The sequence below is a fragment of the Candoia aspera genome, chromosome 3 (assembly GCF_035149785.1).
Source record: "Candoia aspera isolate rCanAsp1 chromosome 3, rCanAsp1.hap2, whole genome shotgun sequence".
Lineage (NCBI taxonomy): Eukaryota > Metazoa > Chordata > Lepidosauria > Squamata > Boidae > Candoia > Candoia aspera.
The window spans coordinates 146,239,342-146,252,286 of NC_086155.1; positions in this window are offsets into that span (position 1 = coordinate 146,239,342).

A 12,945-nucleotide genomic window follows, 5' to 3' on the forward strand; every position below is an offset into this window, starting at 1 on the left:
GAAGTTTATTTCAAAAGGTAGGAGAGAGAGAAAGAGTGCAGGTAACCAGGTAAGTGACTGGGCTACTTGACAGGACTGCCATCCTTCATTTAACTACTGTAGTGCTAATTTTAGTTTCTTTGGTGTCACAAAGCTTATATTCTGGCACAAAGGTAGTGCCAGAGAGGGTAAGGCATATTGCATAAACCGGACCTGCCAAAACAGCCACCCAGTGGAAGTCTGAATTGGTGATTGAAAAAATGTGTAACAGAAAAATCAAGATGTTTTCACTGAAAAGTCAGTTTTTCTAACCTATTTGGTTTCTCTTACAAAAACAGAAAATATTGAGACAACTTAAAACCCGATATGCTTAATTAAAACATGCCTTTATGGTTCGGTGTCCAAAAATCCGATCAAACTAGCACAAAATACTTTCTGACAGGAGCTGCGCATCTTTAAGACCTGCAGCCAAAGCTTGTCGGACCTCCTGCCGCCTGAAGTTGGCCGCGCACAGCAATATTTGCTATGCAAAAGATGGCCCCGCCCTTCATTTCGGAACGACTTCGCCACGTCTGTTCAATTCAACAACTGAAAAGCAGCTGTTGCAGTCCGCCGCTCCACCCCCGAGTCAGGTGACGCTCTTTAGCAGCCCAACTCAGCGCCTACAGATTCAAGCGACGCCTTCTCGCTTCTCCCCGCATCGCCATATCGGAGGCTGCCCCGCCGTTTAAAGTGCGCAAAGTCCCCGTCGAGACATTCCAGCTAGAAATAGTTCAAGATTACGTGGGCGCGCTCCCGCCTTCGCTTTTGTCGACGTGAGGGTGGGAGAAGGAGAGAGACAGTCAGAGCGACCTATACATGTCATCCAAAACATGCGGAAAACTTCTACACTTTGCTGCCATATATAGTCATCCGGATTTTTGTACCCCACTTCTGGTAGCCCGACTTTAATCCGGAATGCGTGACGTAAATGACACTGCTTCTCCCCCTCCCTCACCAGTCCAGGGGTCACCACGCGGTCGCCACCAAACGCCTCCCACTTCCAGAGTAAAAAGCAAGTGCTTTGAAGGTCTCGCATATCAAAAGGCAGCGGAGGCCCTGCTTAGAGTTTGCTATTTAACAGTGGGGTGCCAGTTTTCTGCTTTTATGGTAACTTCCAAGGAAAAAGTGTGGTGTTGCTCCATTGATCTCAGTCATGGATTTGGTGGTACAGATCAGAAGGAGTGGCAATCTTGTTTGGGTGTAACTTTTAATGAATTCATTAGAGCTCATTCTTCATAAAATAAGTAGGGAATCGGACTGAAGCTCTTTGAATTTCTGAGGCATGAGACACCATATTGCATATGTTGTTACACATACCTCATTTCTCCCTCCAGGAATATGCATAGTATGTATTACTATTTATCTGCACACATACACATACACATATGAAGGCCCTCTAAAACAGCCAAGTTTTCACAAGTTTTTGGAAGGTCATGAGAATGCAAACAATCACTGCTTCTGGGGCCAAGCTGTTCCAAAGGAGGAAAGCCTTCATCAAGAATGCCCTCTTTCATGGCATTTTCATGGCACTTACAACAGATAGAGACTCTTAGCAGGGATTCTCTGTTCATTTAGACTGGAAAAGTGATCTCCTAGATGAACAGGTTCTGAGCATATAGAGCTTGATTGGTAATAACCAGCATCTTGTGCACTCATAAACACATTGGTAGCCAATGAAGCTCCTTGGGGTATTTCTGAAGCTTCTATTGCATGATTGCAGCTGGCATCTTGACTTTTTTTCATCCCCCCTCCTGTGGATGTTCTTGGCAGCAGTGTTACATGGCACTATCAGGATTGTCCCATGTACCCACATCTGGTCAAACTCAGTCTTCATCCTTTGGTAGCATCACTTCAGGTGTCTCTTTGACTACTTCATTTCCCAGAGCTCCTCATAAAACACAAGGAACCAGCTGGGATTGGTGGGTGGGAAGATGCTGCTCAGGAACAATGCTGTCTAGCACCCTGCTCACCTCCATATTCCAGAAGCTAGACAGGCATTCAACAGGATTGCTCTCTGAATTGGTGAGGAATTCCCAAGTGCTTACCTGAATCACTTCTGGATCAATTGGGTATTTGAGGCAGGCCATCTGAATCAGCCTGTGGAAGCTGATGATTCCAGTCAACCCCATGGTCACAAGGAATGATCTGTCCATGACAAGGGCCTCGTGGAAACATCTCCAGACCAGATCACAATTCAGTTTTTCCAAGGAAAAACTAATATAATCTGAGACCAGCTATGTTGATTGGGGCAGCAGTGTCCTGAGACACTCCAGAGAAAGGAGATTTAAATCATCCAGAATCAACAGCCTGGGCAAATCCACAACCAAAAGTAGAAATTGACAGTATGTTTCTAATCTCTCTTTTCCTGAAATGGCTTGATCCCCCTCTCCTGCTGTACTTTGGCCTATCACTTGTACAGAGTAAGGAAGGTGACCTTGATGGGGATATGCAAGATCATTACTAGAGTGATAAGGGGTGAAAAATATTTTAAATCCAAAACACAGCATTCATAGGCAGCACAGACACCTTCTACTTTACTAAAGTATAAGAAGGGGAGGAGGTACAGCACAATCAGACTTGGAAGATTCTGTTGTTATAGCCAATTTCAATAAAAGCAGTTTTAGCCTTCCTGTGGATTTGATTTCTTGGTCTGGTCTACCTAGTGGGGCTGACATCAATCTTGCACAGATTATCTCTGTTTCTCTTTGCTGCCATCCAGTGGTTATCCAGATTTTTGCAGCTCAGATGTGGTGGCTCTAACATGATTTTTATACACTGCTGGTCACGCTCATTGGCTATATTTGCACAACACACTATGCTAAAAGATGGTAAAATAGTTGATGACCAAATATTTTGTGCAAACCAAGGCAATAGGATTCATTGTGAAGTCCTTGATGCTCTCTGAGCTTGGTTGTTTGCTTACAGATGTTTCATTACCCAACTAGGTAACATCATCAGTGCTAGTGAGTGTGGGGTTTGCTCCCTGATTATGTTACCTAGTCAGGTAATGAAATGTCTGCAAGCAAACAACCAAGCTCAGAGAGTATCAAGGACTCCACAGTTCAACCCTGAGCTCCATATATTCTCTTCTATTGGATTAATTCATTAATCAGTGCTTCAATGAACTCTAATTTAGTGTTTTAAGAACAGTGTTTTAATATTAAGGTTAGATTGCCATCTAGTGGAAACTACCAATGACTTCCATTCAAGCTCTGTGATAAAGGAAATATTTTCCATTTACTATACCTTTTGGTTTGATTGCCACACTTACTTATTTATAAACATTCAGGTTATATAACAGTTGATTAAAAATACTAACATTTATTTGAATTCTAATTTTAAATGGATGTTCCTTTTAACCCATCTTGGTCAAACTGTGCGTGATTCTCTAGAATTCTTTCATTCCTTTATAGGTAACATTGGATTTCCATGGCAAGTTATTTATGCTTTAAAAAAAAAGAGCATGCATAAATTGCCTAATCTTATTCTGGGGAAAAAAAAAACAAGGCCCTTCGCCTGAAACATGCTTGTAATCCAGATTAGGATGCATCAATTTCAGCCATTTCCTTTTCTGCTCAATAGTAGGCAGAGAAAAGGTCAGAATCTGAAGATTTCCATCATGGAAATCTTTTGGACAATTCCATCATCCCTCTGAATTTATCTACCATTATATATCTTTGCATGTGCCTCCTCCACAGATGCTTTTTGGAGGAGAGATAGGCAGCTGAAAGGAAGAAGAAGGGATGGAAATATTTTATTAAATGATCTTCCTTCTTAGAAATTCAAGATTCAGTCCATTAAATGGATGCAGTCAAAAGTGTCCTTACTTGGAAACAGGTTCCTCTGCAAGGAAAAGGGAATTGCTTCCAAGATAATACTTTTAGAGAGACTGTCAAGAGGTTGAAAGTAAAGCATAAAGCATGCAACTGTTTTGCTTGTGCTGGCTTACTTCCCACAGCTATTGTATAAATGGTCACAATCTTTTTTTTAATAGTAATTTTATTAAAGATTATAATTACAACAGTAAAAACTAATACAAACTAAAAAAGAAGAATAGAAAGAGTAGAAGGTGCAGAAAAGAGAGAAAAAAGGAAAAAAGAGAAAGAGAAATAAAAATAGAAAAATAAGAATATAGTACAGAAAAAGAAAAAATATATAAAGAAATGACTTTACACCTTCATCACAAGTATAAACAATTTTAATAACCTATCACCTCCTCTTAAAATACAACAAATGATACTTCTTCTCATATTCCATCTCTTATCTATAAACCAATCCATAAAGCATCATCATTTCAGTCCTGGCGTCAGCAAAAGTTCATTAAGGGTTACCAGAGATAACAACGTATAGATTTTAACCTTGATCAAATAAACCAACTTTATATTCCTTCCTTTTACTTCTACAATCTTAATCTTTAGTCCATTCAAATAATGTCCTAGAACTTGATTTCTTTTAATTTTTTCTTTGTCCCTTCCCCCAAAATTCTTCAAATCTTTAACAAGCCTCTTTTGTAAATCCAATATAGGAAAATTATCCAGATCATTCTCTTGGTTTATTGTTTGTATAACAACAATTAAATAGTTATTTAGTTATTAAAAGAAATAATGGTTTCTTTTGTATGTCCAATGTAACATCTTTTTCAGTGTCATTCTTGTAGCCTGTCATTTGTAAATCCACTTTCAACTCAGCTTGATCTTGTCAGGTAGAATTTGTTCCTCTTCCTTAACATCTTTTAGACACCATCTCTCCATAGAGAAAGATGCTTCGGTTGACACTATTAAAATTAACTTCTGAGTCCATTGTTCAAAAATATCCTTCAATATGTCCAATGTTAGAATATTTTGCTTTATTCTGTAATTCTAAATCGTTTATGTGTTAATTATAATCTCAAGTTCCTTCTAGTTCCCTGTAGTGTCCAATTTTTAAAATCTTGTTTTTTTTAATCAAAACAAAAGCATTTTCCCACGAGAAGGATTCTTTATAATTAATTCCAAAACCTTATTTCAAATTTATCTGGACCCTTAGTCCATTTGTAACTTCCTAAAATCAAATTTTTAATCACCCTTTTGTTTAAATCACCCCCCCCATTTTTTTAAAGTTCTTAAACATTTAGTTAAAAATTTCATTCCCTGAGGATTGAAGGAAATTCACCCCGTGCTGTCAAACTTGATGATCCAATGGTTTCTAATAGCTGAAAAGCACTTAAGCAATTTCTGAAAGTGATTAGAAAAGGAAGTATGTGAACCCAGTGACCTTTCAAAGGTGCTGACTATGGTTTGAGCAAGATGGCTATTCCCTCTTCTCCCAGAGTTCTAAACCTGTCGGAGACCACTATCTTGCGGTCTCCCCCCAATGAGCAGCGGTCTGGAGTACTTGTGGGCAATCTCAAGTCCTCTCCTTGTCCAGAGAACAATTATTGAGGAGCTGGTCCACTCGCCGGCTCTTTATTCTGCCATGGTTGTTGGCTCCACTTTTTGCGGAGCCATCTTCGGTCTGCCCTTTCTTCCTCCAGAAGTCTGTAAATGGTCACAATCTTTTTAACTTGTATATTAGTCTCAGTTTTGGGAGGCCTGGATAAAGTGATGTGTTATTTAATGATCTTGGGTTCCCACATAATTAATCACAGTCTGCCTTGAGAGAATCCAGTGTGTACATGTGACATGTGGTTCCCAATGCATTCCCCCAAAACAAGCACACAGAGATGTACCATTCACAGACAGAGATTTCATTACATGTGATAAGTGATTCTACTCTTGTATTACAAAGAAAATAGAAGAGAACATTTTCTATGCCATGTTTTAAATGACACATCCTTTTGCGCAGCAAACATTCAAAACAAGCTGGCTGAACTCAATGAGAAACCTCAATGTTTGTTCAAGCTCCTTTTGAAGTGCAAACGGTCATAACACCAGATGTACTAATTCGTTTTGAAGAAGACAAACTGAAACCCATTCTGATACACAGAGTCAGAGAAAAGAAATATTGAGATTGGCAAAATGTTTAAATGAATGTAAATGTCACAACATGTTTTTATACATAGAACTTCATGCTTAGTGGGCTAAAAAAAAAGAATGTAACTTGAAGCCTTTCTGGTGTTAATTATATATAATAGTTCTTACAAATGACTCTGTCATCTAAATTACTGAAATAAGCTTCTTTTCAGATCTGAAGCAAGAGGCTTCTTTGCAAATACCTCCTGGCTGAAGAAATTAAAGGGAATTTGGATTCAAACGTAACAGTACATACTGGGAAACCTTTTACATCAGGTGAAGAAGGCATGCCTCTATCATTATGAACACCTGGGTGATACATCCACAGCCAAAAACAAATTAAAGGAAAATAAACAGAAACTCAAGTTTATAACATTAATGATATTATTACCATGATTGTTTTGATTGTTCTAAAAGCCTATTCTATGAATTTCTAGAATAGCCATTCTTTTCTATTGGAAACTATCTCAGCATTTAATTAAAGGTACGAAAGTAGAGTGCCTTGTCTTAGATCTAGTTCATATTAATGTAATTATTCTTTGTTGGCACTATTTTATAGTGCATGTGGGAAATTATCTGAGTGAATGCTGCTCCAGTTTAAGGACCAGCTTAGACTATTTTCCAGTTTAAGGAAAAAAGTGGCATTTTAGGTGAAATTTAGATAGTTGGGAAAACATCTGTACATTAATTTCCCCAAGTGGTTTTGAATGCCCCATATAACCCTTTAGCTGCAGGTTATCTAATTCTGTGTTATACTGTTAAGAATTTGATGATTCAGTCTTCTTGAACAAAGGCCCTCTTTCCACAATGTTCAGAAGCTGACAAGTAGGATACAAGTACAAAATTTTAACTGGTCTTCAGTGTCTGTATAGAGCTGCTGAGAAGAATTTTCTGCAAGTTTAGACAGTAGTAAACTAGTGTATGTTTCTTTTTCCAAAGCTCAAGACTGGATGTTTCTGAACTGAAACTTGATACTGTGTGTGAAAACAAACTGAATTTGGATGAAACAGTTGTTGCTGATTCTGGGGCATGGACTTTAGGAACTGATATGCATAGGCCTGATCTGAATGGAGTTGCATCCTTCTGAAGAACCAAGTTTGCAGCTCAGGACTTCTTTTTGATCTGGCATTGATGCTGGATAGTCTTTTACCAGGTTCACCTAATAAATCAGTTGCATCCATTTCTGGGGAAGAAACACTTGGCAGCAGTGATATGTATACTAGAGACCTCAAGGCTGTATTACTGCCATGTGTTCTTTGTGAAGACAGTCAAGAAAGCATAGTTGGGCCAGAATGTGGCAGCATGGGTGGTGATGTTTTTAATACATCATTCACAGGGCATATCTGTATTCTAGATAATAGATAAATAAAATATCAACAGCCAATTCTGTTGAATTAATTTACCACTGGAATTGAGGCTGGTTTCCTCTGTATGGTAATATAGGAATAAGTTTAAAACATGTATCTTTTTATCTGAGTGTTTTAGAGTCTTGCTGATGTTGCTAATTTTATGGTCTTTGGTTGGTAATCAATACAATTAATTGATCTTATTTATTATTTTATTTTTATAAATTTCCTAGACCTTTTAGATTTGGGCAGTATATACATTTGCTAAATATTTTAATGGTATTTATACTAGATCAGAATATGTTACATAAATCCCAGCAAATTCTTCTTTTAACTGCATCCCTCTCCAATTCTCTATTTTATTCTGTGTTGGTCAGACCATACCCAATATATTGTGTCCTATTATTGGCATTCCATTTTAGGGAGGACATTGACCCTGGGAAAAGTCCAGAGGAGAGCAAGCAAGATACGAGTCTGAAAGACCTAGGAGGAATGTCAGAGATGTTGGGTATGTTTAGCCTGAAGAAGAGAAAAATTGATGCCAGACATGACAATGGACTTGAAGTTTCTCAAGAGCCCTTCATGTAGAAGATTGGGTAGAATAGTTCGTAGTTGTTTCAGAAGACAGGAAAACAATTGGTTTAAAATACAAGGAAGTAGCTTTTGGTTCGGACATTACATAATGTTTTCTAACAGTAAGAGCTGCTCAACAATGGAACAGACCACCTCAGGAGGTGGTGGATTCTTCCTTGTTGAAAGGTCTCACCATCTCTTGGGGATGTTGTAGTAGATTCCAGCACTGAACAGGAGGTTGAATTAGATGATCTCTGAGGTCCCATCCAACCCTTATATATGTCACGTAGTATTTGTGAACCAATTATGCTGATCATCATAATTTTCATTTTTTCCGACATTAATAAATAAAAAAGAGATAACCCTACATTTAGAGGTATATTAAACATTTGGATTCTCTAGTCTTCACTTCTGCCTAGGAATACGCTTAAAAACTGCTTCACAGTCAAAACCAGGAAACCATCCTATTTAGTTAATATGAACTTTTTATTGTTTTTTACATTCATTCCCCCATGACCTGATAACCATGAAGATTCATCAGCAAGCAGGTTTAGACCATGTGAATGAACATCATTTTCAGTTTACCTTTGACCAACTGAGAAGACAGCTTGAACTCCTATTTTCCTCTGCAGTTTTAAAGCTATATTGTCCAGTTTCTCCAGCACAAGCCATGACATCTTGTCTGTCTGAATCACACAATACTGATGTTTGGTTAGGGGTGAGGTGGGGCCTGCTAGGTTCCTATGGGTCACCTGAGGCTGCTGCATGTCTGTTGGTCCCTGGCCAGTGATTTTCAGGACCATTTCCCTTTTGGCAGAGGGAGCTTCACTGCTTTCCCACAGTGCCAAAAAATCCATCTCTTCCACTTCTTTGGCCAAGCCATGGCTGGCAGAAGAAATAGAGGCTGAAGAAGAGAATGTGGATCTTTTTGGTGTCTGTTCTCTTGGCACTAAAAAGACCCATTTCTCCCACAGAGCGTTGGCTGAAGAGCACTTCTGCTGCTTCCCTTCCCACAGGGGAATAGAAGTGACTGGGAAGCAATTCTTCAGCCTGCCCTCTCCTCATCCCCAAGTAATGTCAGCTTCAACATCTGTGAGATGGGAAGTAGGGGAAAGTGGTCCTTCAGCTGCTACCCTGTAGTAGATCTTTTTGGTACTAAGAGAACTAGTACCAGAAATAACTACTTTCATCCTCCCCCATCATCCTTTCTTGCCATTGGTGGCAAGACCTGTGGGCCTTCTGCTGCCAATATCTGACACCAGAGTTGGCATTCCCCACTCTACCTCATGTAGATTGAAGTAATTTGCTTTGTTGGCCAGGTAGAGAAGGGATTGGGAATGCAATCAGAGCATCTCCTGTCTGCCAGAATTTCTGCAGGCATCTACACTGGATGATAGCATTTTACTTCTGTTGTGCAGAACAGCCTAATCACTCTGTAATATCTTAGCAAAGAAAGAAAGAAAGAAAGAAAGAAAGGACTTCCGGGGAATGCATGGTGAACTGAACACATCTCTATGAAAGCATAGCCAACAACCGTGGCAAAGACAAAGAACTGGTGAGTAGACCTCTCTGGATAAGGAGAGGATGGGAGATCACCCACATGTGCTCTAGGCAGCTGTTCCTTGTGAGGAGACTGCAAGACAGCAGTCTTCTGTGGGTTTGAGTGCCAGGAGATGAAGGGATAAGCCACCTTGCTTGCAACCACAGTGAAGCCTTTTAAGGGACGCTAAGTTTGCAAGCCTCACTTTCTGATCACTTTTGGAAATTGCCTATTAAGCATTTTAAAGCTATTAGAGACCTTCGGAACAACAAGTTTGAAAAGTTGGCAGGTGAGTTTAGTTTCAACTCTGAACAAAAGAAAAATTAATTACAAGCTTAAGAACTTAAAGAATTTGAAATAAACAGCAAAAGCTAAATAAGATTTTGATTTAAGAAAGTTACAAACAGATTAAGGGTTCATCAGTTAAATTTGGAATAAACTTTTATTTATAAAATAAACTTTTTATTTATAAAATAAATAATTTTTATTTATAAAATAAACTTTTACTATAAGATTTTGGAATTAACTATAAAAATAAATAGATCTTTGTGCAAACCAGAGTTATTTGGCAATCTTGGTTTATAACAAAGATAAGCAACTTTATGATTTTAGAAACTGGACACTAGAGGGGATTAAAGATTCTAAGTAGAAGGAAAAAAATACAAGCCAACTTTTGGTGTCGGTTAACTGGGACTTACAAAATGACACAAAACGTCATAACATTGGAAATATTAAAGGAGATCTTTGAAGAATGGAGCCAGAAATTAATAGCTACAATATCAACAGTGTCAGTAATGATGTCTGATTCTACGGATAGATTATGTCCAAAATATGTCAATGAGGGAATAATAGATGTGGAGCAAATTTTGTTTGACAAGACAGAGAAAATACTGAAAGTAGAACTACAAATGGCAGGCCAAGAGAATGATTTGGAAAAGGATGTATTACTGGATATAAAAAAGAAACTGGCTGAAGTTTTAAAAATTAAAGGGGAAATACAAATGAGAAACCAAGAGAATAACCTGGAAAATGTTTTCTTATTGGACCCACAAAAGAGGCTTGTTAAACCCTTGAAGAAATCTGTGAGATGGGATAAAGAAGAATTGAAGAGAAATCAAATCCTGTAACAATATTTCAATGAACTAAAGATTAAGACTGTTAGAAGTAAAAGGAAGGAATATAAAGTTGGTTTATGTAATCCAGGTTAATAACTTTGCAAATAAGACATTTATTTGCAAAGTTCTGGCAACTCTACAGACTTTTTGCTGACATCAGGATTGAAAAGTTGATGTTTTATGGATTTGCTTATAGATAAGGGTTGGGATATGGGAAGCAGAGATATCTGTAACTTTATAGGGAGTGAAGAGTTACTAAATTTGTCTATACTTGTACTGAAGGTTGGAAGTCACTTCTTTATATATATTTTTTTATCATATTCTTTCCTCTTTTTTTTCCCCCTGCACTTCTTATTATTTACTATTTTTTTTCTTTACAATAGTAAAAACTAATACAAACTAAATTTAATCAAAATCCTTAATAAAAATTATATACAAAATAGGGAAGGAAGGAAGACTGGAATGCACTTTACTCAGGGCTGGCTTTGAAGGCTGCTCAGTAACTGTAACTGGCCCAAAATGAAGCAGCCAGACTGGTGATGGGTCAGACTAGTTCAAGCAGAAGTATGCCCATCTTGCAGGAGTTGCATTAATCTCTGGTAGGTTTCTGTGGAAAATTCGAAGTGCTGATTATTAGCTGTAAAGTCCTTCATGGTTCAGGCCCTCAGTTTTTATAGGACTGCCTCTGCTGAGTACAATGGTCCTCCTGAATGCTTGTGCTTCCCTCTCCCTGGATGGTTTGGGAGATGAGGGGGAGGCATATTTTCTCCCTGGGATATCCTGATCTTTGCGGGATAGGCCACAGGAATGCTTGCTGCTGTTTTGTCATTGATGGTTATCAGTTCATTCTTTTATGATTTGCTTGTGTTTTATCACTTTACAGCTGTGAAGTTTTGATTATGCTATTACTTGTGTCTTACCAGACTCTTATGAAGTGAGTGGCATACAAATAAGGTCAAATCAATCAATCGTTATTAAGGGGTCCCCAACAAGGACGTATCTCCCTAGGGAGTGAAGATACAGGTTTCAATCCCCCATTCGTTGATTTGAAAGCAAGCTCCAAATATCAGATCCTATCACCAAACTCAAGAATGTCTGCTTCTGAGTAAAGCATGTGTAGGATTGCGCCCCGAAGGCCTGCTCCATGGCAGCTGCACCTCTTCCATCCTGAGCCTCCACGGCCGATCTCTTCCAAGTTCCAGGCAGGCAAAAGACACAACTCATCGGGATGAGGGCGGGTTTAGAAGGAGGGAAGCCATCACTGGCTCCAGGTTTTCCGAATTCAGGATTTGATAGGCTAGAGGCGTTAGACCGTCGGACGGTATTGGCGCAGTGCTCAGTTGCGTAATAAGGCCCGCCCGCCGACGCAGCGAGGTCTTTAGGGCTGCGCGCGAAAGGCTCCTTGTTCAAGCAAGCGCGGGATCAGCGGTGAGGGGTTGATCCGCGAGCGACCTCTTAGGGAGCACTTATTCCAAGGTTTGCCGTTTCTCCCTTTTTCTTCCGTGGGTCCGCGCCCGTCACTGGTTCAGAGGCGCTTTTCTAGGGAGCGGGGCATCCTTTTCGGAGGCTCTCGCTTCCCTCGGGGAGGTAACACAATTTGCTGGTGACTTAGGGGAAGGGGAGCCATTTTCCGTCGGGCGAGCCGGCTCCCCCTAAGGCGTGAAGTTGTTCTTGGACCAAGGCGCTCCCCGGCCTCCTGTCTCTGCCGACATCCTTCCCGGGGAGGATGGGAGTTGGAGTCCATCTTTAGGGATCTCCTGAGGCTGGCTAATCGGGGCACGCGGCCTGCCCTCCATTTCATCGCCCCAGCTTGCTTCTCTAGTTCTGGGCTTTATCCTTAAAAACAGCTTCCATGCGAGTCCAGGTTTAAAAGAGTATGATGGGACTTCAGAAGTTAAGGCTGCAGACCTACCGCCGCGGGGCTTAGTTCGGATTAGCATATTTAAATTATACTCAGGTCATTTAAGTGAGGAATTTAGATGCGGTGATGAGGCGTGTCGGCCCATTAAAAACAAAAAGCTATCCTTGCAAATAAGCCTGAGGGCGCTTAATCTTCGCAGGAAACGTGTAACTGCAACTGCTGATTTTTGTTGGTGTGCTGCTTTCAACTGTGAATCGAGGGTGCTGGTGCAAGATGCAACATGAGGCTGGCCTGTCCTTTTCCGAAACCCATTCAGTCTTTTCCATGTTGTAAATTCTTGTTACAGGGTTCTCAGGTTACTTTTTTTTTTATGAGTATCCAAACTTCCAATGCAGAATGACCAGCTATCAGGGAAGCATGAAATTCTAGCCTGAGGCTTGAAAAGAACTGAGGAACTTTGGCAGCACAGACAATAGTTCTGTTTGTGTTAATGTTTTCA